General features: G+C 39.2%; 1 protein-coding gene across 3 annotated transcripts in view; it reads left to right on the forward strand.

Annotated features, from left to right (window-relative positions):
• PARVA (parvin alpha) overlaps nt 1-25558 on the forward strand; it is a 66407-nt gene that overhangs the window by 7407 nt on the left and 33442 nt on the right. The window contains exons 1-2 of one of the 3 annotated variants that reach the window (XM_038180617.2): nt 9036-9062; nt 9160-9267. The exons of 1 other annotated variant lie outside the window; for it this stretch is intronic. The gene's annotated coding sequence lies outside the window, so the exon portion shown is untranslated. Of the gene's footprint in view, nt 1-9035; nt 9063-9159; nt 9268-25558 lie in introns of those variants that run through there. One more of the 3 variants, XM_072039439.1, reaches the window with a different exon arrangement.

Raw genomic sequence — 25558 nt, forward strand, 5'->3', positions numbered from 1 at the left:
AGTGGTCATTGCTGAGATCTTCAGGGTGCTGTGAGCAGGTATGGCTGGGAGTGCTCAGTGTGTCGGCAGTGCTTATTGCTGCAGCAGCTGCTTCCCATCTGTGGGGAAGGAGTGGTGGGCCACGAGCTGCCAGTTGGACCATGCTAGCATAGAGGCTGCAGCCTCACTAAATGGTTGAGGCTGGAAGGGACCTCTGGAGATCGTCTAAAGATTCAGGTATTGGATGGTTCAGGATCTAACCTGAGCAAAGTGGGACTGGTCTGGTTCACCAAGCTGGTGCCTCTGACTGGCCAGGTGTGGCGAAGGCATGGTGACAGCATCCTCTGTCAGTTCTTTTCAGTCTCTGCTGTAGTTGACTAGATGCATGTCAATTATCTAGATGAAAGGTAAAAGATTAAAGTGGTGAAGTAAAATCAACATTAAGCAACTGGGTGAAGAGCTTCCAGTGCTTCCAAATTACAGAGCAGAACCATGAAAAGAGAGCTGGCTAAAGACCAGCTCAGCCTGATGTGCCTTTATGTCAATGTTAGTTTTTTGTTTACATCTTCAGATTTGAAATGTACTAACCCTGATACCAGGCATACACACACAAAAAACATGTATTCTGTCTTCAACAAGAATATGGCTATAACACGGTGAAGCAGTAGAAGACAGTAAAATTCTCATTTTCATCCTCAGTGAAGTGAGCATGCTGTTAAGAAAATCTGTAGTTTTAAAATGGCAGCATTTTCCTTAGCATTCAGGGAATCTGTCCTGATGGTAAGAGATAGGTAAGACCAAGACTGACCAAGACAAAAGTCCTTACTGGCTTTGATCACTACTGTGTGGGGTTCTACATCTTGAAACCCTCCAGCCTAAAGCCAGCTTCGTGTGACTGCAGGCCTGTACTTCTGTGAGCGTCCCTTAGACAGAATCTCTGGGATATGTGTTTTTTTCTTTTTTCGTTCTCTTTATGCCTTCTGCAACAATTAAACTATGTCCTCTATGGAGGCTGAATAGTTTATAATGGGGCTTTCTGCTTTTCTCACTGAGACTAAGTTACGGAGTTGATTCTTTTGTTACTTCACTGCAATGGAGATAAGTGCTTCCTATTAACTTAATCCATAGAGTTCTGCAGTCTTCAGCAAAATTCTGCTGTTGCTGAACATGGAGTCAGTAAATGTAGGGGCGCAGTTCCTTATAAAGTGAAGCTTTACAAAAGCAGTGTTTGAGGTGTAGGTAAAGCACTGTTGCTTTCCCTTGTGCTGGAAGCAGTGTGATGCCATTTTGCATGAGAGAGGATGAGCTGGAAGGCAAGCTATTTTGCAGTACTTCCCAGCTTCACACACGGTTCTTCTAAATGCAGGATGGGGTGGGGCTGAGTGCTCGCTGTATATTCCTTGTGCCTTCTCCAGCTCGTATAAGCTCCCGTGCTTCGAGTATATCACTGCATATGGGAATGGAAGACTTCTAACCTGCTGCTCTTCACTATGCAGCTCCATGAAAGGACTCTTGGAGCCATTCTTTTTATAGGTATTGTCATACATTTTATGTTTGCTGTGCTAATTCTTCTTAATAGATAATATTGCTTGGTTTTAATATCCTTAGCCCTCATGGGATTGGGTGTGTATGTTGTGTTGAGTGAGCCAGTGAGTTAATTCACATTGGTGACCAGACTGAAATACAAACAAAAGATGTCTTAGACAAACAGCAAAATCAAATCAACAGCCTTATGCAAATCCTTAGCCTACCATGCAACTATCCCTTGACAACCTGTGCTCAGGCCAGAGAAAACCAAGAAACCAGAAAAAAAAAACAAAAAAAAACAGGGATGTGACTGGTCAAGAGTGAGTTGTATTGGCAGAGCTGTATTAGGAAGATTAGCCACCATCTGTTCACCCCAATCCTGCACCTGGCTCTAGGCTGTGCCACTGTTCAACCAAGTGATGATCTTACTCAAAATATTAAAGATTTGCAGGGTTAGTAAGAAGGCTCTATGGTCTCCCAAACGTTCTGCTTTCCTTCTAGTTTTGTAGTAGTCCATGTGAAATAATTTCATGTGGTGTTGTAAAACATTCTTGTCATGTATGTGGAATTAATATAAAATTCAGGAGAACATGGTGGTTATAAGCTAGCAGTATTGCTTTTCTTTTAGTCTTTGCATTTCTCTTTACAATTTATTATTGCTGTTTGTATTAACCAACATATTATTGACAAATATCTTGCTGATACTGTTTTTTTAGATAATTCGTGCAAAGGAAAATAATATTTCTAATATTATATTATTAGAAATAATAATATATATTATAATATAATATATATTATATTATTTCTGCAGGTCATTCTTGATAGTTGTAGCCATATATAAGTCCTTTTGGCTTCTCCGATTTCTGCTTAACTTAGAGCTGGTTCTGTCTTCTTCCCTTTGTGTGGCGTGGCAGAACGGTCTGTAGCACTAACACACGGGTGGGTGAGATTAACCTTCCCTTGTAGTGAAACCTGTGAAGTTCCACCTGGATAAAGGGAATTGAGAGGGGGTGCAGAGACTATCAGTGATCAGTGCTTCCCCTCAAAGGCTCTGAACAGAAACTGAGCGGAGTGCAGAGTGAAGAGTAGCTGCCCATCTCCTGACCAGTAAAGATTTCCCAGACATGAAAAGAGAATCTAGTGCTGCAAAAGCTTTGAAAGCATCCCAAGTCCTAAATGTATTCTAAATATTATAGTTTCTTGAATATTTCTTTAGTACAGGGTGCTTTTGCTTGTTAATAGAATGCATACTCACAATCTGAAAAATTCATCCCCACAGCTCTGATATTTGTACTGAAGCAGCATGTAGTACTTGAATCTCTTTCGCTTGCCGGAGGAGTAAGAAACTTTTAAGTGTTCTAATTAGAGCTGGCCTCCTGGCTTCCGTGTGTGCACCAGTGCACAAGCAAACGCTTAATACAGGTGGAGTTAATTATGCTAGGAAAGGGATGGAGAAAGGGAGCTGTGAAATACTTTTGTGTGTGTTTTTCTCCTTTGGAGATAGTAGCTAGTGCTTTTCTGTGTTCAGGTCTAATAAAAATCTGTGGGGCTCAATGTTACCATTGATGTTTAATATAGACTTCAACACAGACCTCTTTAGATAGCGTGCAGGTCATGACTGCTGGTTTCTTTTATGCGAGGACTTCACGCTCTAGCTTCTCGTTTACCCCAGAGGAGCAATGTGAGGTGCTTCTTCTTGCCTGGCCATAGGCTTCCCGACCCTACCTCCTAACAGTTGCATGTTGTGCCAGCGTGGTGCTGCCAATTATGTCTGCACTACTTGAGCTCATGACTGATTGTTTCCCTGGAATTGCGCACAGGCTAAGAATTGAGTACTGAACAATCAGAGGGCTCTGGTTGACCACCTCGGGACTCAGCAAACAAGCAGGCATCATACTTGGCCAATAATAAGTGGACAAGAGTACAGGCAGCCTGGAGACTGCGTATGCAGCAAATGTGGGTGTTAAGGGCGGAATTACTCAGACAAGAATGTCTAAATTGCTGTGCCCTACTTACCTAACTGTGAGCTGGATTAATGAAAGGGAGAGTTTAGGCAGAGAAGTACTTTGGGTACATTTAGCAGGAGAAGAGAGAGATGTTTTCTTTTGTATCTGTACAGGTGGCTCTTTTGAAGCAAGCCAAAATAAGCTTCCTCACCTGGGTAACGGCCTGAATAGGTTGGCAGGGTGTGAATCCATTTTCAATGTGTGTAAAGAAAAGCGTAACGGTTTGCCAGCATATAGCCTTTCATTTATTTTATTTTTTTTTTAACAAGTTTCTTCTTCAACCATTGAGTTAGGCTAAGGCCTAATAATTTATTTTTTTTTCTTGTAACCGTAGGCGGTTTTAAAGCAGCAAACTCTTAATAGTGAAATATTGGTTTAGAAGAACACTAATGCGCAGGGGATTCTAGAGCAAACGAGGCAATGCTGTCAATGGTTCAGATTGTTCTTAATTACAATAATGGCATTACAGAAGCTGCAGTTGCTGTTGGGCACAAAAGAAGATAATGATAATGTCAGAGTGCTCAGCGTAAATGCAGTATAATGTATTGCAGTACTGGATTCAAAAGATGATATGCCTAACTTGTCGTCAGAGTGCATGAAGAAGAAGAATGGTAAAAGACAGAACAGTTTTTGTTGTAACTATGTAGTTCAGGTTTTTGTGTGGCCTTTGCTTTCAGGCTTAAGAAGAAATGTCAGGTCTCAGGCGTTTAAATGTGTATTAATTTTACAAGAAGGTGTGATCACATCCGTCCTCCCCACTTGGAATAGGAAAATTTATCCTCACTTTAAGAAGGGAAGGAAATAAGTATCATCTTAGTACTCTCATACCCTCAACATTTTTGATATTGATCCTATTAGAAGTAGCATATAAGAATGTGAATATGGTAGATTTGGCCTTGAGTCAGAATGCAGTCCCAGTAGCATTTGTAAATAAGGCCAGATCTATTTGATGCATCGGATCCATATTTTGTAGATTAAAAACAAATAATAATAAAAAAAATCAACTGTGAGTTTTGGGGATATTTCAAAGCTGGATTTGAATTTTCTGGCTAGAGGCCAAATCTGAACAGTAGTACTTGTAAGCATTTAAAGGCTGTGTGCTGTGCACTCAAATACTCAAATTCATTACTGTGGAGGATGAGAGTTTATAGTTCTACTTCAAAATAAGACACGCAACAAAACAGTTCAAGGTCTCAGATTCTTGTCACTGCTTTGTTGTCATTCTGAATTATAGGTAAAAACTGATAATAAACTGGAAAATAGTGGTGGTGGTCCTCTTTATACCATGGATATTTAAAGTGACTTACTGTCTTGCAGACTTCTTAAAAACTTATTGCAGTGTTGGATTGGAAAAAAAAAATAGCATCCAGCTGCTTTACAGCTTTATTATTTTCTTGATGTTTAACTGACTTGAAGCAGTTACCCCCAAATGAAACAATTTATATAGAATCGGAATGAATATTCTTGGCGAGTTGTCTCATGCACAGGATGCCAGCATGTTTTGTAAATAAGCAGCCTGTCTGAATTTAAGAAGCGACCGGACTGTGCCCTTAGGCACATGGTCTAAACTTTTGGGCAGACCTGTGCGGTGCCAGGAGTTGGACTTGATGACCCTTACGGGTCCCTTCCAGCTCGGGGTATCCGATTATTCCATGATCCTGTTCCTAGGCGGCCGTCAGGGTGCAGGTGCGCTGCAGGGCACAAGGTGGCTCCAGTTGACGAGGAAAGCTGGCGCGAGCGAGGAACTGCTGCGAATGGCTCACAGCAGCCAGCTTCAAGGGGCAGGAGCGAGCTCAGCATTTCGCTGTACTGCAGGTCTGCTGTTTTGTATACGATTTGAATCTTAAGGGGTCTTCGGAAGAAGGCCGTGTCTGGCCCTAGGGTAGGACTACTGAATTTAGATTGCATTTTCCTTCTCATATTTCATTTTTGAACTAGTTATCCCAGTGGACTTTATCAGATGTTCTGAGCTAAATTGCTTTTGTCCAAGTAAAAGGTAACAACGATGATGTAAAGACCATCGTTCCAGGGCTGAACTACAGAGAAATGAGAGCTGGTGTGTACAGTTGTGGAACAGAAATAAGCTAGGCAGAGGATAAAGCAGAGATTCAAAGCTTCATGAGGGAGGTTCTTAGGAAGCGGGTCATTAAAATCTGATGGGTGAGGGAGAGAGCAGAATAAGTTGATTAGAAATCCCATATTGTGACCAAACTTAATAAAAAATATCTTATGTCCCTTGATGGTCTTGCATTATGTAACAACAGCATTTTTTGTTTCAGAGTCTCTTAGAAGTGAATTATTTTGCCATTGCTGTTTCCAGCATGATAGTCTCCTGACAGTCTACTTATATAGAATGTTTTTGTCTGAGCCTTTCTAAACATTGGAGAATTTTTGAATGACAACAGGAAGGAGGAAGTGCTTGTTTTATCTCTACTTGTCTGCATGGAGAAACTGAGGCAGGAAAAGATTAAATGAGTCGATTTGCTTATGTGATATTCTGCAGGTTAAGAAATGGAAACAGAGCAGTCTTCCCATTTCCCAGTTTCAGTGGTTAGTTTTAGTTTGTTTGTTTTTATAGTGTTGTTCTTTAAGTCTCAATTGCATGTCTTGATATGGTTTAGAGTTTTATACAAAACTGAAATTTTAAGTGTATCTTTTTATTTTTTAAAACAAGCTCATCTGGTGTTTAATTTTTTTGTGTGTGTGAACTAGGCAGGAGATTTCTGGGTTATATATATATTAATTTGCTTTCTATAGGGCTGCAGCAGGCATTATATTAGATTAATATATTTTAAAAATGTTGGTTTATAATTAGCTTCTTTCCTCTATTAAAAAGGAGAAGGATTTGGTTAAGAGGTTTAAGCTGTTTTACTTAATAACAATCTTTCTTGAAGTAATGTTAGATATTAAAACAAATTTGTGTATCTAACAAATTGCTGTATTATTTATTTTAAAAGTTTTAAAGCTTGTAGTTTTCTTCTCTAAAACCTGATGTTAAATACACCAACAGAGGTTACCTAGAATTACTTTTACTACCTAGAGTTAATATTAAAAATAAGTGCAAAACATCGTTTTGAATTACTAGTTTCTCTGTGTTTTCAATTTTCCAAATTAATTTTACCAAAAGTTGACTGTGGGCATGAATACAATTAGTAACTCCCCGTACTAGATCTAAACCCTTGTTCTTCATTCAGTCAGAACGCCCTGTAAGGTCAAAGAAGGCTTTGACTGAATAAGGAATACAACAACTAGCCCTAGTTTTAGTACATATAGGGCCAGACTGTGGGTCACAGCCAGCTTAAAAGTGTACAGCTCCGGTGATTCCAGGTCTTGTGCATAATAGGCAGATCCTTCACGCTGTTATGACAGTGCTTTTTTAACATGTCAAATAGAGGAGAAAATAATGACAAATTTATGGCTGCTCAGAATCTTATTAGCATGTCTTTGTGTTTTGTGTTTCTAGTTGAAATTATGCAAATATGGCTTTAAAAACATTTCCCTGTTTTCATGAGAGAGTAAAGAAAATAGAAGCAATCAAAAATTGGAATTAAATACTCGGATAGTTTGGCCAATTAATAAATCTGCAGTCGCAGAATAGAAGGTCTGTGGGCTGGAGCTGGCTCTTAACTTAATGTTAACTTACATTTAATTAGCCAGACCAGATGGAAGCTGGCTAAGCTTTGCAAGAAGGCTTGTGGGAAAAAGACATAATCTTCCATTTTGTCAAAGGAACTAATACCACCGATTAAAGGTTGGTGTTCTTTTCAGAATTTGAAGAGTGGATGCACAGTGGCTGATGGCAAGAAACAGCAAGGGCACTAACAAATTAGCTTAACCCCTAGATGACTAGTATACCAGCTCTGCTTCATTTTGATCCCTGGTTCAAACCAGTGGTCTCCAGTATCATTAACAAAAAGAGTTATCAGAGAGATAAGAAAGTCTGTGTTTTATTCTTTTGTCAGGAAAGTAGATTGCTCTGTAGGCAGCTAGCATGGATAGAGATGAAGCTCTGGGAAAAGTTTTCTTACCCAACTGAGTAAAAATTCATGCTGTTCAGTTGTTAAGCACTTGGGATCAGTCTGACAAACCACTTAATTCCTTGCTTAATAGTAAGTGTTCAAGTAGACAAGTCAAGTAGATAAGAAACTACTCATGTGATTAAAGAGGTGCATATATGGATCAACCCAAAGAGCACAGAGCTTAAGGACAGGTACATACTATATTAAGGCTTGAAAATGTCCTACAAAGAGTGAAGGTGATCCGTCAGATACAGTGAACCTTAAGCGTAGCTTCAAGAAATGAGACGTTTTCAAAATATGTAAATTAGAATCTACCTCCACCACTCCCCAAAAGGAAGGAAGGGGTTAGGTTATGTTAGTTGTTTGAGTATTTAAAAAGTCTTTGGGGATGCTTCCCAGTGATTTCAGCAAGATAGAGAGGTCTTTCTGAACTGAACAATAGTAACCTACGTACTAGGAAAATAAGGAAAACTAGCATTGCTCTGAAATATCTAGTACCGCCTTGCTTGTGCAGAAAGTAAGGAAACCTCCGGTAGGTAGTAATTATTTTAATTTTGGTCTATCATCTTCTTTGCATGCCTTGTTTATAGTAGAAATACTTGTGCAAAGACTGGCTTGAGATAGAAGGCCAGCAAACAAACAACTGTTTTCTGAAACAGGTTTGTCTGTCTGAATTCAGCAGCTGTCTTCACATCCAGCACTAGAGAATTAGATGTCTGGTGGACTTTATGAGCTGAGATACAGGCACCTGGTTTGTCACATCTGAATATTCCCATAGCAGCCAAAAATCCATTCATATGTGATGGCTGTACATGTATCACTTAAGTAAAATTTTGTGCATGAGATCAGGATAGTTCTTACAAAGATACTATCTTGCAAATATCCGTTAATTATCTGCGCTTGCTGACAGTCCCAGGAGAGAGGGCTAGGGAGCTGAACAAACATGGAACTGCAACCTGTTCATGATTGCCATGTGTAGATCGAGATACGATATGCTGAGGTGAGGAAATCTGTGCTGCTGTTTGCTGTAGCATCCTTAGAGCACGGATAAACACAAGATTCCAGCCCCACACTCTGCAAGGTGTACAAATTAAGTAAAACAATTTTAGGAGGAAAAGCTTTTCTACTATATCAGCTGAAGTAGAGCACCTACGGATTTGGAATCCTACTGAGTACTTTGAAAGCTGCTTTCACATATATTCATTAATGATTTGCTCTCCTTTCTCATTTTTAACTAATTATATCCTGGGGATAGAAGAAGAAGAATTTTACTAGTCACCATTTACTAGACCACATTCATCTATGATTACCAAGTGGTGGCGTTAGAGATGCCACAGTTATTTTCCATTTTGAATTACTGACATATTTCAGATACCACTCGGTGACAAAATTCTTGGAGGGAATGGTAAACTTAAAAACAATTGAAGTTGCATACGGCAGAAGTAACATTTACTTATTATGTGGCTCACTTCAGCCATTGTAAACCCAGAGAAGTGCAAGAGTACACACTGCACTTTTTGAAGAAGTGAAGGTAAGCGAATAGTTTTGTGTTTTCTTGGACAGATAAAACTTAACACATCTAAACCCAGCTTCTGATCTTTAATAAATGCCTGCTGTTTCTTACGCAGAGTATAGCATAGCCCAGTAGGATTTGTCCCAACAAGTACGTTTGAAGAGAACATTTAGGAACAAAGTCATTCATTTGCCCTTGGTAATAGTGTGCTGGACATCTTCAGGTAAGAATTACATTCAGTTTTGTAAGGACATGCGTATCTTCAAATTCTGCCTTTACTAAAACTCTACAAAAGGCATTGTAGAAAACAGAGGAGTTTGAGAACTGCCATTTTCGTGGAAGTACTGTGCAGTACTAAACTTGCCAAAAACTAATGGATCGTTTTCAGGAAATTGGAAGTTAAAGTGGATGAGTCAGTCTACATCAAGGCTGAACTGTTTCCATTGAACTTAAATAATGAATGACAAAATCTAGAGACAGCACAATCAGCTACAGAAGTTTTTTTCGTTTGTTTCATCCAGACACTACAGTGGATTCTATGTTTAGCAGAGCCCTTCTTGTCTTTTAGTTTACCAGGCTTTAGAAGTGTCGTGTGCATTGTCATAACCATCATTGACACTTTTGCAGAGGAAGCAGCAACGTGAGCGTTTTTATTTTTTGCTTCACAGCAGTTACTACAGAGTGTGGGCCACTCGTTTTTGTAACTTCAATCTCCAGAAAAGGAGAGGATTGCTTCTTATTTGGAAGTGATCTATGTTAGCTTCATGCTTTCTTCTTAAAGGAGCCATGTCATTTGCTTTGTGGTGTGTATAAGGATTTTCACATGCTTAATGAAAGATATCAAACATTAGGTAAGAGGAAAGAGAAAAAGAAATAATTTTTAATAGTTTCTATTTTTAACAAATCATATGCCCAGAGCATATTTGTGCTCCGTATTATTGTGCTCCGTATTTTGTCACCATGTAACAAATATGCCTAGAGAATATTTGTGTAACACCACTCTTACTTAGTAACAGGATTCTAAATGAATCTAACTCTTTGTAGGAATTCAAGAAAAAAAAAAAAAAGGTGTTCTTGTATATGGCTTAGATTTCCTTAATGTGAGATATATTACTTGATGTCTCTTCATGTAAATAATGGCTGAGGGCATGGATATCCTGGTGAATTCTTTGCTCAGTTCTTTGTTCCTGCAGTGACTGTACTGCTCTCCAGTTTCTATCAGGAGTTGAACCACATGAGCATTTCAGAGTTGTAGAATCACTGTGGGCCTTGGGTCTTTGGGCTTATACAGGCAGTGTAACATGAGGCAGGTGATGTCTCCATTCATTCACAATTGTTCATGCCAGCATCCCTGCTGAGCTACTGTGTACTTGAAGTCACAGAAACACAGAATGGGTGAGGTTGGAAGTGACCTCTAGAGGTCACCTAAAGCCAGCTGTCCAGGGTCAGGTCTCCATGGCTTTTGATGGAGCCCTCACAACTTCTCTGGACAACCTATGCCAGTGCTTGGTCACCCTCACAGTAGACAAGCATTTTGTTATGTTCAGACAGAACACCTTCTGTGTTTGCACCCACTGCTTCTTGTCCTGCCAGTAAACACCACTGAGAAGAGTTTGGCTCAAACCTTATTACAGTATGCCTTCAGATGTTTCCCCTGAGCCTTCTCTTTTCTAGGCTAAACAGTCCCAGCTCCCTCAGCCTTTCTTCATATGAGAGGTGCTCCAGGCTATTCTTCATCTTAGTGGCCCTTTACAGGGCTCTCTCTTGCACTGGGAGGCCCAGGACAGGACACAGTACTCCAGGTGTAAAAGCACACGTCTAAGATCTCCCTTTGTCTCTACTGCATTTCCACCTTGCAGAGCAGCCATGCAGCTGTTCAGCTCTGACTTGGCCTGGAGCATGGGAATGAGGTTTTACGAAAACTTGCATATACTACCATATGAAATTCATACAAAGTTGGTCAGATGTTTCTTGGTGAGATTTAGTATGAGTAAGCTTAACATAATTTAGAACAGTAATTAACCACTTTTTCAAGTAGAGAATAGACCTGGATGTGGAGGAAACAATTTCTGTTTATTTTGTTGTTGGTTGTTTTTTTTTCTTCTTTCTTTTTTCTTCAATTAGATGCAAACATTATGACAAATATTTTCAAAGCCAACTAGAGAATTTTGCTGCACTTAAACATTCTGCTGCTAAGTATACTATTTGGCTCTGAAAAATCTCTACCTGAGATGTGCCCACCTAGAGCATGCTCCTAAATAATGGCTACAGACTCAGCTGTATTAATTCACATGAATTGACCCATAATGGTTTCTCTTCCCTCTGACCTGAAGGCAGGTACAATGCCTGGGTATTCCATTAGAGAAGGAAAAGGCTCCAGAAAAATCTTACTGTTCCAGGTCTTGAAAGAAAAGCTGAATTACACCAATGAGTATAATTATTTGGTGCTTTTCTGATGGCTGTCATCTAAATAGAAATGTTAGATTTTGATTCCTTTTGTTAATTTAATATTTCACTTAATTGGCATTTTTAAAAAATAACTATCTTTCTCTAGTTAACATAAAAATGGGTTAACAAAGGCCAAAGTAGCTCAGCACTTACTGTTCAGAGAGGTACAGCTGGAGAGGAGTATGAGCAGAGGGGGAACACGTGACAGCTCTTCAGAATGCTTTGCCAGCCTCCAACAATTTGTCATTGGCAACTCTTTGTATGTACATTTACTAAAACTCGCTCCAAATACTTTTTTTGGGTGAATTTTCCCAGCTGGCATTTAACTGCATGAAGTTTTTGACACCTTCAGTGGGCTGCATAAGGAGTTTCTCAGTTTTACTTCTTTTTGAAGATCCATCTGTTGATGTTGGTTGTAATCTTTTTGAATATTGTTTTTCAAGTGATTTATTCCCTGTTCACCTTCTCTACTGAAGAATTCTGAGGGTCCTGAGGATGTGTGATTTCATGTGCACAGCAGGACATTAGAAAGCAGGACCACTTTCATCCTGTTACAGTTACATTAGTGTTACACTCACACAGAGTCTTCCTGTCTGATTGTAAATCCTTAGATGTCCCCTGCCTTGCTCCAACTCAAGTGTTTGTGTGACTGGAATGATTGGGATCAGGGAACTGATGTAAGTTAAAAGTAACTTTTTTTCTTGATTGGTTGATTAGTTTTAATCTGAAAGTCTTTCCTGATGTAATTTGCCATAAGGACCTGCGAATGCTTGTGCAAGAAATGATGAGCATGTGGCAGTGAGAATGAGCAATAAGTTTGGGAACAAAGTACGATTACCTCTTTCAAAACAGTGGTCATTTAATGGCACAAGTTCCTGCATTAGATTTGGATGCTTGATTGTGGTGTGCCTCAGTTTCCAGATAGGTGAAAAGAAGTGATGCTGAGAATTCCATTTGAAAGTTCATTTGAGCGTTCCAGATGAAAAATTGAAAGGGTTGAGTGTGAATGTGGTGGGAGGATTAGTGGACAGGTGTGCCTTAAAGAAATGGTTTGAAATCCAGTAATCTACTTCTAGATTTAGTTGAGAGTTATAATCCCATTAATTGGAGCCAATATCTACCAGATTTAAATCTAATGCATTGAAGTGTGTAATTTAAGGCTTTGCAGAACAGTGTTAGCACATATACACGCAGCACGTGTTAGTAGTGTTCCTGTGGAATGCTCCTTATTAAAGTCCAGTAGTTACTTACAGTGCATTTCATGCGTCTTATCATGAGCTCTCAGTCAAGTTAGCAGAAAAAGAAATTTAAAATAAGATTTTTTTTCCTCATAAGTACTGTATAATTGGTAGATGCTTTTGTAACTGATGTTATCACTGACATACAGAGGTTTTCACAAGAGATTCCTTTTTGATCAAATGAGTTCTGTTTTCTTTTTTTGAAATCCTAGTATTAGCTTTAGTAGCGGGAAAGGGTTTTTAGAGTTGGTACAAAAGAGAAGAGGCAGTTTTGCAGCAAAGTAGCCATTAAGATGTCTTATATCCATGTTGCACTCTAACATATCGTGCTTAATAGCAAGGTTTATTTTGGAAAAATTATGCTCAGAAAACCTCTCGATCTAGAAATCTAGACTTTTTTTTTTTTTTTTGGGGGGGGGGGGAGGAACCAGAGTAACTATTCTGCTGTATAGAACTGCTTCTCACTGAAATTTTACTTTTGTTTTTTTTTTTTGGCTGGTGTGTAGTCGGTGCTTACTAGACTGTTATTTTTTTCAGTATGAGCAGCTGAAGTTTTAAATATGAATTCTAGCTTTTTGACCCTATTAATCATAAAACTGCCTGACCTATCTTGCTTACTGTAACATTTTTTTTTTTAACTGATGAGTCATGATCATATTTTAAATACGTTTTCTTTAAAAATCAAAAAAAAAAAAAGCCCTGACTGCATTTTAAAAACATTTTTAGGCAAAGAATTTAGCATATGTATTTTAGTACATATTGCAGGGGGCTTATGATAAAATAGCTTCAGTGAAAATTAGATCCAAATTAGAGTACTCTGACTTTGAAAAAAGGTTGTGGGCACATGTTTCTGGGAGTGGCTGGAAGAACTTTGACTGTAGGGGAAGGTTCAGTCATATGGGCGCTTTACCTAGAAACCAGATAGGGTGATGTTTCTGGTTAAAGCAAGATGCAGAATTTAAAGTAAGGAACCAATGAATATGAAAATTAATTTGTGTGTTGTTTACCCTAAAAGAAAAACAACTATGATCTATTTCATTTTCTTTGCCTTCTAAAAATATTTTTAGAAATAAATAAAAAGCATTAAAGTATTTCAAGAAAACAGTTACATTTTAATAAAGCCACTAAAACTTCTTTGGATGGGGAAAAAATCTCTTGAGGACCAAAGCCCTACCCTCTGATAGAGCCCAGCAATGTGGGGCTGCAGAGCTGTTTAACCCACCCCATGCACGGTAATTACAGAGCTAGAGCTGAGAGAAACGTGAACAAAGACTGATGACAAGATTTAATTCCAGCTGTTGTTCAGTTTGAAAAAGTGCATTTTGAAGTGTGTAGACTTTTAAATGTGTATGGATATTTAACTCCTACATGTCTGTGGAGCTGTTCTGCTCCAAGGCACCAGGTACGTGGCTTCTTGGTGTTTCAGGATGCTTCCCAGAGCTGAGTGAGTCTTGACAGCACCCTCCTGGGCTGGGGGAAACTGAGGCACACAGCCATGGCCCAGCTTCCCGGTATCCTGTGTACAGTCAGCTCCAGCACTTCCTTGCCCCGGCTTTCTCTGTGCTTTGGTCTTCGTGGAGGACCTAAGTTTTCTCTCTGCCAGCTTGCCTTCTTTGAGGATATTTTTTTCCTGTGTTGCTTTAACTTTTTTTTCTTTTTTTTTTTTTTTTTTCCCAGGGACCAGCCACTTGTTAATTTATCTACCATATAAGAAATTGTGCACAATTAAAAGCCTTCTTTGGTTGCATTCGCCCTTATCCCTCCCACATTTTTTTTTTCTTTCTTTTAATTTCTGGTGACCCTTCTTTGACTTTGGTTACCTTTTAAGAAGTGGCAGGATCAGGCCATTAAGTTGAAGTGAATTATGAAATACTTAACCCTCTTGTCTCCCCTCTGAAATGCAACCCCACACATACCAGCTAGACACAGAAGTTTCTTGCAGAAAACTTGAGAGCTTTTCTTGTAGAAAAATGTGATGTCTGAATGTTTGTCTCTAGCCTGGATTGCAGCATATGTAGGATACAAGAGGGATAAAAAAAGAAAATAAATTTTCCCTGCGCTCCGGATCCCATGTGTCTGCAGGAGCTCTACTTTTATCGTTTTAAAAATGATTTTTAGATAAAAAAAAGAAAAATACACTGCAGGGTTCCACACTTTATTCAAGGAGTTAAAAGTCTGGAGCTGCGCTTGATGAGCCAGATGGTCTTTAACAGTAACATTGTTCATATTGTTTAGATTATCCTGTTGCAAGTACAGTGCCTCGTTTACCTTTTATGGAAGAAAGTGTGGAAAATTGACCACAGATGTAAGTAACCAAGAATGATGGCTGAGGCAATTCTTACCAGGCCTCTCTCTCTAACACGCCTGATCCTGCAGATAAAAATAAATAGAGAAATGTGAGGCAGCACGAGAAATATCTAGCGTTACCTATTTAAGTGTTTAATTTGAGCCCTGTGAGCTACTAAAATCTTTATTTTCTTAGCCTGAGATTTCTTCCTATTGAACTGTTTTCAGTTTTTCATTGTAGGCAGCCTGAATGTAGATTTTTATCCAGGTACTAAATAGCACATCATTATATATTTTTTCCATCCTGTTTAAAAAATTAGGGGGTGGGTGGGAAGAAGCCAACTACACTGACCTCAAACACAGTTTACTGTCCAAAAATCTTCCTGAGAAGATTGGTACCCATTTTGTGCTGTAATGAGAGAGCACAAAGTCCCCATTAATATTGATTTGACTGGTATCAGAAGCAAAGGCTGTGCCAAATTAATTAGAGGTAGTTCATTGTTACTCCTAATAATGGACTGCTGAGTCTGTGAGGCATTTTGCAAGACAGTTCCAGATTGAAAACTTTCTTAGACAGGTATCTCTTTTGTGCACTATCTGGAATTGGAAGGTGCTGTGCTTAAACAGAGCAAAGAGAAAATGCTACAAACAAAAAGCCATAAAGCCCTGTTTTGCAAAGTCCTTTTGTCTCCTATCACTTGTCTTTCTCTCCCTCATTTCCTTCCTCTTATTAGGAGCTGCTGTCAAACAGCATTTACTTAGAGCAAGTGGCTCCCTTCGGAGCCCCTAAGCTGATATCTCTGCATTTGCATGCAGGTGCTGCTGTGGTAGCGTACAATATCTCGCCTGCCCTTTTCCCCCTGCCCTGGCAAAGCAAAGAGAGTAGTAATTATAAACCAACAGGTTTACTGTATGAGGGCCCAGAAACTGGAAATCTCATGTTTGTTCATGAAAATGGGCTAACTGGGGGTACTCTTCAACAAAATTGTAGATTCCTCTTACTGTTAAAGGTGACATCTTCACTTTATTACGAGAAGCCTTCATTCAAGCCTTGATCAATCTAAGTGTATTTCTCTTGCCAGTGCAGTACTTTTGAACCTAATTCTGACAGCACTGGTTTCTAGAAGCAAAGACTAAGCAAGTTGTCTTTTGAATACTTTTTTAATACTTTTAAAAAAAATGGTCAGAAAAAGATATTTTACAGGAATCATGGGAGGCTGGAGATTATGCTGAGGACCACACAACCTGTGTCATTGCTAATGTAAAGTCAGCGGTCAGCGCGGCTTCCGTTTGAGGAGTAAATAGGCTTCTGGGGCAGAAAGTTTGTCAATTTAAGGTGCCACTAAGTGGGGCATGAGGGACTTAACAGCCCTTTTAATATTTTTTAATACCTACATTCAAAATCTGATCAATTGAATTGGCAGCACGAGGCACTGTTTTTTGCTGTTTAATTTCTGGTTCTGCTCCCTGTGGAACCTTCTGGAAAAGGAGATTTGTTGGATATATCAGCTCTGGCTCTGTGCCTTCAGTTGTATGGTGGAGAAGGGGGAGCCACAAAAGCACAGGTGGGGAGGAAGTGGCAGCAGCAGCACTGGGGTGGGAGAGTGGAAAGGTGACAACAAACAAGGGGTGGGGTCGACAGACAGATGGACAAGGTGACAGGCGTGTTCAGGAGGCATCCAGCTTGCATCAGGATAAAGGGGGTGAGATGAAAGCAGTGCCATGGCATGTTGGTGAAGCTTATTCAGGCAGAGGTGGGAGCTGACTGATGCTGAAGTGGGCTAAGCTTGTATTTGGGAGCCAGCAGCCCTGGAGTGCTGATCCTGGTTCTGTTCTGAGGGTGCAGGCAAATTCTCCTTTCCGTCTGTTTTGTTATCCATAAAACAGTGATAATGACCATTATCTACATCAAAGTGATATCATGAGGCTTGTAATGCCACTGTAGTTCTTTAACAGCATAGATTTGTCGTCCCTTGTTATGCCTGGAGTCAACAGATGCGCTTACCTCTGTGACAAATGCAAGGTTTTACCTTCTTCCCGTTAATGCTACAGAGCAAGCACAGCTATGGAAAAAGGCTTTAGACACCATCCTGGTTACTATAACATACTTGGTAATTGCAGTTGGTCTGCACAAGTAACGAAGGGCAGCATTTGCCTGACATACTCTGTAGTACTAATGAAAATGGACATATTTGAAGAAAAACAGAAGCTTTCAGGTCCCTGGTTATATCCGGAGAGCTAACAGAAAAAAAAAAAAAAAAAAAAAAAAAAACCGCAAAGATTAATTTGTTCACAGATGTAGGAGAGTTCCAAAACTGAGTCCAGATCTGTCAGAGGGATTAGGTTTTGTGCTTGAGCTGATCATTGATTCAGCAGGGGATTCTCACCTGCATTTTAACTCCTTCAGACTAGAAAGAAATACTCAGATGGTTGTCTGTACATTTCAGAAAGGAATTTTAAAGCAAGGCTTTCTAAGGATGAACGCAGATTTCCATCTAGATTAAGCTGCAAACAAGTGGTTTGCAAGAGCCCAGAGTCTGCCCATTAGATAAACTAGAAATATTGATTGCTGTTAGTACTCTAGAGAAGTAAGATGGGAAACATTCTTGTTATGTAGGCAGGGCCAGCTGAAGAGAGATCAAGGGAAGAACAGTGGCACCCCATACAGTCAGGACTTAAACGCTAGACTGTTTGATTTTATTATAAAATATCCTAGGGGAATATGCTGAGGACATGCAGGCCCTATAGAATTTAGCTGCAGTGATATATTTTATTTATTTATTTTTAATATCTTCTCTCACTGAAGGGATTATTTGTTAAATTTTTCAGGAAGCAATGAGTGCTTAGTTGCAGCCATAGCCACTATAGTAATTCCTAACATAGTCCCTAGAGGGTAATCTAAAAGAAGAGGTCAAAGTCAACATGACAGATCTTGATGTAGTAGCTTGATTTTTATCCTTTACTATGAGGTCTTCCTCTTAATCTTGTTTTTCAAGTGTTGTGGTGGAGCTCAAATAGAACACAGAAAACACAGGTTTGTGGACCTGACACCCCAACTGATAGATAACGTGTAGAGAAACTGAAAAGTAGTCTCTTCAAAGCAGACTGTGAATCCGAGTAGGAGCCCAATGAGACCACGCAGTGAAGTGTTAGGTCTCCCAAGTGCTATCACATTGTCCTCAAACGGACCATGTGCTTTGAACACTGACACTAACATTCTTGGATTAAAATTCAGATTTCAAATACATACAAGAAGTACCAAGTTCTGCCAGTGAGCTGTAGAGTGACCTTTTATCTCGCCGTTCCAGAGTATGCCCACATAATGGAAGCACTGTGAATTCTTGGAGACATCTCACAAATGCCTTCATGCAGTTCTGTAATGGCCTGCAGAAGTCCAGAAACAATCCTGCTTGATTTGGGATTGTCTCAGTGAAGTGAGTCAGTGGTGCTTACTGCCAGGACAGCACCAAATGGTGGGGTATATGCTAACAAGATACACTCATCTGCAAAGCTAATTGAAAGTTAGGGTACTGTGAGTGAAATCCAGTAGTTTGTATGCATGTGATGGATGAGGAGATCTTTGTTTTGCTGGTGCCTATATGGTATTTTGACTTGTTGCTCTTCATCTGTTTGTGAATGTAGGACTGGAGGAGTGGAGCCATGCTGCAGAGGGACTGTGAATAGAGAACGTGCTTTCGCAGTGGGACAAGAGCCCTGTGCTCAAACAAGCATTACTTGATTTGTAGAACACACCGTGGTCTGCATTAAAAATTATGAGTGCTGCATAAAATTTTTATTTATAAAGTGGTGTACTGTACTACTACTTGTTTCTGACAGATATGCTGGGAAATTCCCTTTTCACAAACTGCCTGGTAGAAGCCTGTTTCCATGACTAAAACTATGATGAGAGCATTTACCTAGTATGGTTCCAGGAATAACCTACACATCAGCTATATTCTGCCAAGAACACAGAGACTGGTTATTGAGACGAATGGTTTGGGTTAATTTGCACCACAACTTAGGCAAAAAAAGACGCCTATGTATTTTAGTTCATAGATAATTATCAAGAAATTGTGTATGGAGAAAAATAATGTATGGTTGGGGAATTGAAATGTAAGCCTTGAACTTCCTATCCTGAAAAGAAAAATCACTGCAAGTTTTAAAGTGCTTGCATGACTCATATGCAGAGGTCATAGACCAAAACTGCTGATGGAGGCAGGATGAAACAAATTCAGCTGCATTTTTATGATATTTTTCCTGCTGCTCCTACCTTTTTATTTACCCAAGTAATACAATTTTCCACAGAAATGTAACAGCTCCAACATATGGAACTTCTATCCAGTTCACTGCTTAGGTGCAGAACGGCATGGGAACAGTGGTGTGTCAATAAATAGCTTACTGCATGTCAGGGAAAGTAGTCTCGCAGGAACCATATTGCCAGCTTGGCAACGGTCTAGAAAAGGAGATCACAAGATGGAATTGGTGTATTAATGCAGTTTAGTGAACAGGACCCAGACCTAAAGGAAATCCAACTCAAGTAATGTGAAGACTTAAATGGAAGGCAGAGACAAGAGAAAGAAAGTGGTTTGTTAATATGCAGGTCTATAAATAAGGATTTTTTTCCTTGCTCTGGCACAAGTTTTGAGCTGATTTTGGACATCTTTGTAAATCAGTTCACTAGTTTTTCACTGGGAATACTACGTCATAACACTGAGCAAACTATTCAGTAGCTAATTCTGCTGCCATTACTCTTGCTGTGTAATATTTTTGTGTCATGAGAGAAATCAGCAGGAGTTATGATTTACATAAGAGCTTTGTGTGCTGAAATTTTGCTGACTTTGAAGTCTTTTCTCTGTTTTCAGTAGCATTGTTGTCTTCAAATTTCGATCCAGCGTAATTCACACAGAAAATGAAAGGAAAGTAATTCCTGCATTTGGTTTAAAATGTGAGCTTATAACAGTTAGTGAGTCTGCCTCCAGGTGAAAGTTTTAGACCTGAGTAAAACCTGATCTGATGGCAGGGAATGAAACCTCTTAGAGAGAGAGGCTGTCTTACTTGGGCCTTCCAAATAATAAGATTTTCTTTGCACACGTTTGTAGTAAGAGTTTTGTCTATGATACAAGGTATAAAGACGTGTATATTTATAGCTATAACATCATTCTCTTTTTCCTGTGTTTTTAAGGAAAAATCTTAATAACACTCACACCTTGCAAGGTACATTATAAATAATGGTAACATACTGGGGGAGCTGTTATCCCACTAAGAGCTTGTCAGAATATTTTAATCTGTTTATCAGTCATAATATAGGTGAACTGCGTCATGTCAATGGTATTTTATTTTTATCAATAGTCTAATTTTTTGCAGTTGTCACCTAGGTCTGTCTGGACTTGGCCCTTTTGAAAGACATTTGCCGGTGTTCCCATATGTTATCTGGGAGGAACACAGTTTGATAATTTGCACATCTAAAGATACAACTCATATATTTGACCCCTCACCCTCCATATCCCTCTGCATTACACAGTCTGTTTTGGAGTGAATCATTTCTGGATTTTAGCCCTGGTAAAGAGGGCTGTTTGTCCTAGGGCAGCTTCTTGGCTTCATTTTGTAGCATTTTGTGCTGGTTGTGAAAGTGATGTGGACAGGCCTTAAAGCAGGCCTGCTGGAACAGCAGAGAATTTCCTCAGCATAGTGAAACGTGGACCCAGCACACAAGAAGTTTTATATCATACGTGTCCTCATGTAAGTGGACTGTGAAAATCAAAGAATATTTCAGAGAGTTCAATAGCTGGATTTCAAACATTGTAGCAGACCTTTGAGACCTTCAATGACAAAATGGTGTCACTCATACCCCAAAGCCACCCCTGAAGTCCCAGATGTCAACCTCTTATCATCTTAGTGAGGACTCAGGAAGGCAGACAACCTGTTTGGAGATATCATTTCCCTCTCAGGAGTTACACACTGATAGAGTTCTGCAACAGATCTGAACCATAATTTCTCAGTAACTGAGCGCTTTATGTGATGCCCAGTTTGTAGGACTCTTCTTTCTGCTTATGTTGTTATACATATGAGTTCTGCCTTCTCATCCTTCATGTACGTGATTCCTGGCATTTTAAGTTCAAGTAGATTAGATTTAGACTTCTGTAATAAATCTGCATCATTTTGTGTTCTGCATACTCCTAAAATAGCCTGGGGAAACCTGATAGACGCAATTTATGTGTATCATTTGGAGACATATAAAAGTATCTGATTGCTTTCTTCTTTCTTTTGTTAGCTCTTTACTGTAATTCTCATCACCATTTTACTGTAGTACTACACTATTGAGGAAAGTAGGATTTTGAATGGTGGTATGCTTGCCATATTTAGATGTGGTCCTGCTTAAAGGAAAATGACATGGAGGTCTCTACAGTGGATATTCTGCTGATGCTAGTGGTAGCTCAGATGATATTCTGCAAGGTCGAAAGAAATCTAATGTTTCACCGACGGTAAGTTTCAGTCATCCTTTTCTGGTACTTTTTCCTAACTTCAAGAGAATATGGTAATATACTGCTGTGTAGCCCTGTGCTTTACTGCTGAAAAGCAGCTTGTATAAAAGCAGAAGTGGATGCTGACACTTCAGCACGTTGCATATGGCAAAGGAGAAAAGGGACTGAGAAGAGGTTTGGCAATGTTTATTACTGTGGTGGTGAGCTACTTGGAGTCTTCCGCATAGCTCCTAGGTCTCTGTCACTTTTGCATAGAGCAGAGTGAAAGAGACAGAAGCATTAAGGATCTGTTCTTGTAATTTCCTATTAAAATCAGTCAGTAAAAACAGTAAGACAAATTCTCTTCTGATATCAATCAATGCTCTTCTGTTGTCTTCAGTAAGGCTGTGCCCATTTACAGGAGCTGAGAATTAGGCCACTGCTTTCCTCCCAACCTTTCTGATGACTTAACACAATTTTTTAAACATAAAAGTCTTGTTTCAGTCTGGGTTGTTCGCTTATACATTTAAATTGGAGGCATGTCAGTCCTCATGTAATCAACACTTTGAAGAAGATCCATGAATGAGGTTAGGTAAAAATGCATTTTTTTCCTACTACTATCTGGATTTTCTCAGAAGCTAGATAATTTTATCCCATTTGCATCAAACATGCAGGTAGCTTTAGAATCCTGCATCTGTACTGTTTCTAGGGAAGCAAAATAAAATTACAAATGACAGTAATTGACATTACATGCTTTAATTAAATTTCCTCTTCTGTGAACCAAAACCTTTTAACCAAGCATTGCAGTGCTATTTCTGTATTTATTTGTTACATGGGTTAATGTGCTATGTGGCAGATATGGTATTTATCCATTTTCACAAATTAAGCTATCAGTGTCATGTTGCTTTTGAATTGTTTCCTGTATTGATGGCCAAAACCACTTGAAAAAGACTTCAGTCCTCCCTGGCTATACTTCTGGTTTTACAAGGCTGAAAATTGTGGGGTTGAAAGTAAACCCTTAGGAGCAGTTTGGGAAATGCTAGGCCCAAAACATCTTACCAATGTGCTGTTTTTCTCTGCAGTGATCTCTGCTGAGGGAATGGGGAGGCACAGACTTTGGGAATGATGATTGTGTTGCTGCTGTTGTTGTTAGATTACAGGAGTTAGAAATTAAGTCCCACTTGGATTTATGTTTGTGGCAAGTGAAAATGGATTGTAGAGAGTGTGATCAGAAATTCCTCTCCTCAGTGTTTGTGTCCCCAAGCTATGCGCTTCAGACCTGCTATTGTCGACTTCTCACCAGGTTATGACCTTCAAGAAAGCAGCTTTCCTTTAGCTAATTCAGAACTTTCTTACCCTATTGAAACTATACCTATTAAAACAAGTTACATGGGTATGGTATTTTGGCTACTACTGTAGGTACAAAAACTCTTTGTAAAAAAGACAACTTCCATTTACTATTTTTCAAAGAATAGCTATTTTTGTTGATGCAAAAAAGTGGCACTTTATAATTAGTCACTAAACTGCTGTTGGTTCAGAGTCTGTGAAATTTCTTACACAGATATTTATATCTTCAGCATCCTTCTCGATTGTTTCAAGTGGAACTTGCTTTTCCTTACTGTACTTGCTTTATTATGGCAATTCTGCCTGGGAGGCATGTGGGAGACTTAGGATTCTATTCAGAAATTAGGAAAAGAAAAGCTTGGTAAAGAACTGCCAGCTCTGTATTGTCCTGTAATTGAATGCTGTTGTTATTCAGCAGTTCAGCAGTCCAGTTTCCCAATGCTGAAAAGCAATGGGACTACAGGAGTAGGAGTGGGGAGCCCCATTACTATTTGTGAGTAGTACATAACTACTGCAACATAAAATAGGGCTGTTGGCGAGGGAAAGTCGCTTTTAGGAGTGACCTGGTAACTGCAGATCAATGTGTATCGGAGACTCTCCAAAACCGGCAGTCAGTGGGGTTTCAAGACCCTGATGAGAGCTCAGTATCTATTTTTATTTTTTTCAGTGGATCATGTGTGAAATGAAACCAGGGGAAGCATTGTTGTCTAGCACAGCTGAATAACCCTGGATGATTAAGTATATTATGATTCTCCATACTTGCCTTTTGCAACTGGTATTTTAAGTGATGCTGGCAACTAGAAAAGTAACCACTTTCTGCTGAGAAGTGAGCCAGGATGTGTCACTTTCCTCATCTAGGCTCTAGTTTGAAGCAGACACTTAACCGCTTCACAACTTCCAAAAAGTTTTAGTTTGTAAACCACTTCATAGCAATTTGATTTTTATCCTCAGTAAGTAATTGCTCTAGATTATCTTTTGATTGCTGTTCCTCTTTGGAAGGATTCATAGCCCGTAAACTAGTTCATGTCTTACCAGTAGTTTATTATTCTTTCAATAGCTTGTGACTATCTTTTCCTCCACTTCTTTCATATGTTTTTGTCCATTTTAGAGCTTAATCTCCTTCCATCTGAGTTCTCCTAATCATTTGGTATTTAGTAGGGAAGTAATTATAGAGAAAAGAGTACTGTGATCAGGACCTGAATTTGCTCACCTCATGCACGCATCTCAATTCTAACAACAGGGATTCTGTACCTCTTGTTGAATTCAGTCTTCAACCAGCCTTTGTTTCAAAAAATAAAAAAAAATAATAAAAAAAAAATCACTTCCAATATTGTCATCTGTGTGCCCAGACCTTTCCTGTGCTTTAAGGGGAATTGTAAATAACAAGTTATCTACAGTAGAAGCTGAGTACAACATCGGTTAAAAAAAAGTGTGCTTGATACAGGCCATTTGATCATTTTGTTCAGTTATATAACAGATAACAAAAGCACACAAAGCTGCATCCCAGCACTCAGAATGCAACTTACCACACTGCAAAAAGCAGATTTAGCTTCTTTTGCAGATGGTCTATGAGTCTCATGTGGCATCATATTAAATTATATAGGCAGTCAGCCACTTGTTTTGAAGCGATGCTCTGAGCTGAGAGTTGTGATTTGCTTGGACCATTCCGTTAGAAAACAGGCTCTGAAGCTAAAACAGCTTCTCTGAAGAGCAGCAGCAAAGGGGCCTGCAGAACAAGTGGCTTCAAGCACCTGAAAGACTGCAGTTCTCCCTCTGATGCACTATGAGGGTGGCCTGGCAACCCTATGATGGGCTGTGGAGCATTTTGCCCTAAAGGTAGGAGACTAGATCTGACTCAGTGAACTGTTTTTTCTTTGTTTCCGTGATACCTAGGGAGAATTACTTCTGACTTTATATTTTTGCTAATGATAATTGTTTATGTTTTATAATATTTTGAATAGAAGACTGTGAGTTTATCGTCTTCTTGCTCTTGTCAGACTTCACTTTTCCTGGGTAGTATAGGAAGAAAATAGTATTTTGTTCATTTTGAATGCCATTCTCTGAAAATATTTCTGCAATGTGAGAGTAATTTAATTAACTCTTTCAGCCTAGTGGTATTTCATGTGAATATGCCTTTCTATTCAGTTTGGTACAAATTCAGTCCTTAAGTAGTACTGGATTCAGTGTGAAAATAGCGATTTTTATCAGCTGAATTTCCACCTAGGGAAAATTGTTGTTTGTAGTCGAAAGCATGTTTGAGATAGGAATTTTCAAGTGGGCTGTGCCATGCACTAGGTGAGTTTAATACTCATGCTTAATAAAACGAAAAATTTGTAATAATAAACACTTTTTAATAGGAATAGTAACATAAGATCATTTATGACATCAACAACTGAAGGCTGCATGGGAAATGTGTTGGTGCTATAAAGGAAAACCCATAGAAGGTTATTTGGGTACCTGAATTGCATTTTTTGTGGTGTTCACATGCGAAGTGGGAAATGCTGTGCCAGAGCTACTACTGGTATGAACGTTTTGCATGTTGAAATTGATAACCTGGTCATGCCAAGGATCCATGCAATACATTTCATAGGTAGGAGCACTATATAGATGTGTTTCTCTTGTCTGCCAGGCTTGACAGGTGGTAGCAAGTAGATGATTTCAATGCATGTGCAGTTCAGAGCTGTGTGTTTACCTTTGCAGTGCTGGTGCTTACATCTCTTGCATCTCCTTTTGTGAT

The sequence above is a fragment of the Anas platyrhynchos genome, chromosome 5, assembly GCF_047663525.1.
Source record: "Anas platyrhynchos isolate ZD024472 breed Pekin duck chromosome 5, IASCAAS_PekinDuck_T2T, whole genome shotgun sequence".
Lineage (NCBI taxonomy): Eukaryota > Metazoa > Chordata > Aves > Anseriformes > Anatidae > Anas > Anas platyrhynchos.